Raw genomic sequence first — 6034 nt, 5'->3', positions numbered from 1 at the left:
AGATATAACCTTGTGCTTAAACACCACCTACTTTGCTTCTTTAAATAAAGAAAGGAACAAGAGAATTTTACTTCCCTTTTCTGAGGTAGGAAAGAGGATGAGAAGCAGTTCCATATCAATTGAAAAACAGTACATCATTCAGGCAAATGCTCARACTGAAACTGGAAAAAAAATCAGAAGGGTCAGGCAAATGTTAGTCCAAACCACCCTGAAATCAATGGAGCTTCAGCAGTTTAAGCCATGGTGCTCAACCCTACACCACGAAGYTTCCCGTAACAGCAGAAAGCAGCCAGAGAACAGGCTCTGGCCAGAAAGGATAGCCCGTTTGCTCCTGCAGCCAGGCTGCACGCTCCCAGCCTCCCTCCACGCCAGCATGAGGGATGCTAGCTCCACGCTCGGGTTATGTCCTGTGCTTACAATACAGCTGACAGAAGCTGTCCCTTGGGCATAGGCTGACAGGCACTGTACAGTCCAGCTCCGGAGTCTGGAATGCCACATGCAGCATTGCATTCTTAACAAGCTTACCCCCCAAATTCTCCTGTGCCAAGGAGTACTAGCAAATACTCTCCGAGATCTATCTTCACTTTGAAGAGTCACCTGTACTCCAGAGGCTGATGTAACTTTATTCAAGTACRCTTCTAGAAACTGGCTCACGACAGACAACGTTTTTAATCTTTTCTCCAGAGCAAACTGTAATAATTAGCACAACATTCTTTCTCGTTTTGCTTGTGTGTGGCTTGCTGGATCAGGTTACACTAGAAGTCAAGATACTGTTATCATCTTCGTCCTGCTCAATATGACAGACACATCAAGATCATCAGTAGGATATTTCCATGCAACATTTGACCTCTGAAGCTAGCATTTCTTGCCCTGTCGATTGCCATGCTCTTTGGGGCATAGCCCCCAGAGCACTCTGTGTTTCAAAAGCCATTTCTCAGCACCAGGTAGCCTACTCCCAYTGCAACCAGTGTGCCAGGCATTGTACCTCCTCACTTTCAAAGAAGACTGGAAGACCACCCAAGACTATCAAATTGCCATTCAAGCAGGCACTATAAACTTGAGAGGAACCAAGCATGCTATGGTCCCACACCATGGGATCTTACTCCTTTTGCTGAGAGGAGCCAAAGCAGAGTTTAGAGAACTGGAAGTTAGAAAACAAGCATACATTTGTTCTCAGCAAGCAATGTGAGGGGGAGTTACTGTGAGTTCCTTCCAGCCTCCATGGGACTTACCATCTCTGAATGTTCCTTTTTGTTGTTCTCTCTGCACTTGTATTCAGTCAGCACAATGGAGCTCTATGTAAGAGAGGACTGCAGTGCACAGTGCTTCGTACCRCAGTAGCTGCAGCAAACAGCCCTCCCTCCCCAGGGCCCTGGAAGGCCTCAGCCTGTGAGCAGAGAGAGAAGCATCACAGCAGGATGCTGCAACACTCACCTGAGTGCCAAACAGATTTTTCCAAGAGAAAGTCTGTCACCCACTGAATGCCCAGGAAGTAGCACGCCTGATGAAGTGGCAACCCCACTTGAGCACAGAGCAGTGGGCCTTGAAAAGATCAGGTAGGCAAGTTGAACAGCAGATCTGTACCTTTTAACACACATCAGATCCATCAATGCCACTGAAATATGTAACTCAAAGTTTCCATGTCATAGGAATGTGACATAACTTCAAAAAGAGTGAAGCCCAAGGCCCTTAAAACACTTGCAGCTGTTCAGGTATTACTAAACTGAGAGGGATTGAGCTAAGGCAGCAGTTGCTCAGTCACTGTTATGCCAGGCAAACTCCAGCTTCAGTTGGAACCTCTGCACACACGAAAGAACTCTGGAAAGAGCTGGCAAGAGCTGCCAGAGAAAAGAAACAAGAGCTCTGTTACCCTGTACGAGTATTTCAGAGTAGCCTCTCTGTACCCATCTACGTTAGTAATTTTGGAAAGTTTTTTGCCTACAAAACCACAGGGTTATTTCCAGTTACAGCAGGTGAAGTTGGCCTTTTGGATTTTCCCCTGAAGTATTCTTATCCCTAATTCTGAGCTGCAGAACTACTCTGCAATGAAAACTAGTATTATTCATGCTGCTCTGAAGTTACACAGATTCTTTCGTTTGATGTCGAACACCAAGAAAGTAGATACAGACTCATCCATCCAGGCAAACACTGAAGCACTCACATTCCAAGCAGTTAAGTCCCATCATCCATCCAATCAAATAAGCAGATGGTTAGCTTTTTAAAATAAAAATACTTAACATTTATTCACAATTTGAAGTCACCATAGTAAAATTGTACAAGCTATAAGTAACCCAGGAACATTGAAAGCTACCAGAAACATAAGGCAATTTGTACAACCATTGAAAGAAATACACAGCATGAGTGAAATATTACTCAAACAAGACAACGCTTGTTACACGCTAGAGTGATAAGAACCAGCATTAAAAATGAAGTTTTAAACAAAAATAAAGATGTCATGGCTACAAGTATTATATGATGATAAATACTTCAAAAATATATTAAGATATATGGAAATTCTCGTTTTGTCAGGGAAATCCAGAGAAATTCCAGCCTTCAGTGGATTTCAATATACCAATTAAGGTTTAATATTTAAATTCCTTTCAGTAAGAACTGATACTGCAGCCATTACTGTTCTGTATCAATACTTATCTTCTTGTAGTGTAATGAAATCAGCCTTATGTTATATTGAGCCATAATGCCTCTCACATCATGGGTACTAATTGCTCTAAATCAACCAATGAGTTGCCTTTCAGTAACAAGTGCAGTGCACCGCATTTGAAGCTACAAATCATATTATATCACAGTCAGCATCAGCCCATTTTACAGTATTAATGGAAGGTGCGTTCCAAGACTTGCCTCCATTTAAATAAAACGCCTTGAACAGAGGATTTAGTTTCAAGTCCACCATAACTCATCATAGCATAACATTGCGCACTCTGAAGTTACAGTACAAGAGCCATAGTAATGTTTAGGTTACATCTTTAAAAAGAAAGTCCAAAGAATGTTTGGAGACGACGGGTTTTGAACATGCACAAATGGTGGTTTAGTACACATTTGTTTGTGCTGTTACTGGGTAGCGAGTGAAGCAGTTTATAGCCAAGGATCTGGTAAGACAGTTTTCCAAGCCAGTTTAAAAATATAAACTTCTTTTTAGAGGGTCTGTTCTATAGAAAATAGAATGAAATCTGGAAATTGTCAGTTTTTAGAGTACTTTCCCATTGCGAGATCCATTCATCAGCCTACCGCACCACCAAGAGAAAAGCTAATCCTGCTATTCCAAACCCTGCTGCTGCCATTATTGCATTGCTTATGGTACTGTTTTGGTCAGCTGGTGGAGAGCCATGTCTGAAGAAGCGACAGAAGCCATCCTAGAAAAGCAAAAGAAAGGAACATTGAGTTGGTTGGCWTGCAATTAATCAAATTTCTTTAACAAGTCTTTGAGTACAGTTATGGTTCATATTCCAAGCACAGTGTTTGTCAGCTCCAGAAGTCTCCCTAACCATAAAAGCCTAAGCCCTATTGTCCTCAGCACTCAAAAAATGCTTTGTGTGAGCCTTCGCTGAAGCCTTCGCACAAGAAGATTGAAAGCAGTAGCTAYAGAGTATTTGTATACTTTGCTCAAAAGACAAGTGCAAACTTCCTATTGAGAGATTCAACATGTAACCATGTTATTTTTTGCCCTTTTAAACAAGTTTCTGACTAGAGCTGCCAGCATTGTTCCCCTTCATTCAAATTTCAAAAAGTATCTGAAACACAGGATATGGAAATTTCCACTTGAAAGACAGGCATCTGAAGCTGGTCTCATCCCAGTCAATGCATGACACTGATTACATATTCCACTTGGAAGGGCCTAGTGGAAGCTGCTCTGCACTGACCTATGACAGAACGAAGCTGGCAGCTGCTCTACCAGATCTTTATTTGTGATAATCAGAAGTGGCAGTAATACAACTCCAGATGGTCATGTTTGAACTCTGTTCGGCAGATGTCTATGTAAACAAGTTTTACTCTTAATTTCTTCCGGAACTTTGTTCTTTACACTTTAATTTGTGCGAACAGGCAATGTGATTTTGCTAAATGATAGTTTACTTTGTAGTCAGCCACCATATTGTTCTTAACGTTTGGATGGACAAGTGACCACTGAAAAAGCCAACTTCATTTTGGTCTCCGGATAAATCAACAAACCCAATGCTTCTCCCCCTCCTGCCCCCCCTCTATTTTTAGTCCTTATTTGTACTGGCATAAAATATTCCACTAGTCCTAAGAATAGAGGATTTGAAGTTCTGTGGGATAGCTGACATTTTGTTCAGAACCAGACACAGCTGCACAGATATCTTAAACATTATATTTCAGTATGCATCTCAAGTGGTAAAAAAGCAATAGCAGCCATTGCTTTATGTCACAGTATGCCTCAGTTCTATTGCTCATGCTTTCATGGGCCCCCAGCCTGATCACCAGTTTTAGAACTAGTGGGAAGCAGAGCAGCAAGCCTAGAGGACAGGTGACTTAATACACAAGTAYATCTAGGAACAGGCACACCAGTGTTTTGTGTTTATACTTTGGAGAGTACAAAGCCTTGCATAAGGCCGCTCTCTAAAATCTAAAGACTACAGATACAAAGAGAAGGTAAACCTTGGGCCCCAGAATTCAGGAGCATCACCTCCATGTTTCGTTAGCGGCCACAGGGCCCAGGAAGCACATCTTAAGTACTCAAATACGTACTCGCTGCATATTGCTGAGAACTAGCTACACCCAGGTGTGGTCTGCACCTTTCCCCTCACCTGCAGGGGTCTCCAGAGCAGTGCTGCATCAAGTCCATCGCTCTGTACACCAGCAGCTTTCCTTGGCAACAGTGTTCCCAGGCTAAGCTACACTGCTGCACTGGAACACTACTTAGCTAACCGGAAAACCGACAAGACCTCCTAGCGTTCATTCCCACACCTCTTGCTGAGGTTGGTGCAGCTCCTGGGCTCTCCCCACTGAGCAGAGGAGCTGGGTGTTCCTCCGGTGCCTCAAGGTGCATACTTCATCACACATTTCAGAGCAAGGTGACAGCTTGCTACCTACTTTGTTGCATCCAGTGACTAACCCTGAAACACTTCCAGCAGGCATCGCTTGTGGCATCACCCAGGTCCCTGTGCAAACAGCTGCAGAGCACAATACTCAAGTGACACACCCACAGCTTACACCCCGCTGATACACATATACAGTTAACCTTCTGTCACGCATACAAGTGCCCAAGTGGGCTGCAAACTACCCCCAAAAGAGGCATAGCAGCAGTCTGATGACTTACTGACTTAAAGCCCTACCTCTTCCAGCAAGTGCTGGCTGGAGGTAGTAGAGAGCTTTCCTAAAGACAGGTAAAGCAAGCTTTGAAGACAGAGTCCAAGCCAGCTCTGCTGTACGTGCACACGCAGCAAGAGCGATTGCTGGGACTGTACCACAGGGACATGTGGCACATTTAAACTCCCTTCCCAGCCTGCAGAGACTCCTCCTTGTGTCTAGTTYGGAACCCTATAAGCTTTAGGCTTTTACAGAAAGCAGGTAGAATTTTCACAAGATCTCTATCACAAGAGGAACATTTTCACATGATATTAACTGCTGCRCAAGCAGCATTCAAGCCTCACTAGACGTGCTCGTTTTGTACTATACATCCACACCACGTTTGTGGAAGCCAGACCTCTCACCCTCTCCACCTGCCATAACCCYGTAACCCCCCTTGGGGAGCACTTCTAAACTAGTGGTAAATTCCAATTTCCTTGCAAAAAGTCTAGCGGCAACTAGCCAAAACTGGAAGACACACAAAGCCCTTACGGACTACAGCCTGATGCCTCAGCCTACTCCTCCAGCCCTGCTTTCCCCCCAGGCACCCACATTTGCCWGGATTTGTATTTACCGCTGCGCACCCAGCGCGGTGCTGACTGCCGTGCGGCTACCCTCGGCAATCCCTCCTCCATCTCCCGAAACAAGGCACCTCCAGCCAGCCGCCCCCTCCCCGCCGGCCGGGCCCGGAGCCCCGGGCACCGGCCCCGCGGCC

At 44.6% G+C, this 6034-nt stretch overlaps 1 long non-coding RNA gene across 1 annotated transcript; it reads right to left on the bottom strand.

Annotated features, from left to right (window-relative positions):
- Positions 1–2215: 2215 nt before the first annotated feature.
- Positions 2216–6024, bottom strand: LOC146596656 (uncharacterized). Its single transcript, XR_014895652.1, has 2 exons — positions 4779–6024; positions 2216–3368 (listed from the first exon to the last, which is right to left on the bottom strand). It is a non-coding gene; the product is annotated as an uncharacterized LOC146596656 (long non-coding RNA).
- Between the last annotated feature and the right edge of the window lie 10 nt (positions 6025–6034).

The sequence above is a fragment of the Rhea americana genome, unplaced genomic scaffold (assembly GCF_003343005.1).
Source record: "Rhea americana isolate MKP2758 unplaced genomic scaffold, rheAme1 scaffold_2, whole genome shotgun sequence".
Taxonomy (NCBI): domain Eukaryota; kingdom Metazoa; phylum Chordata; class Aves; order Rheiformes; family Rheidae; genus Rhea; species Rhea americana.
Note: the sequence above shows the minus strand (reverse complement) of the source record. Positions and strands in the feature narration are given on the sequence as shown.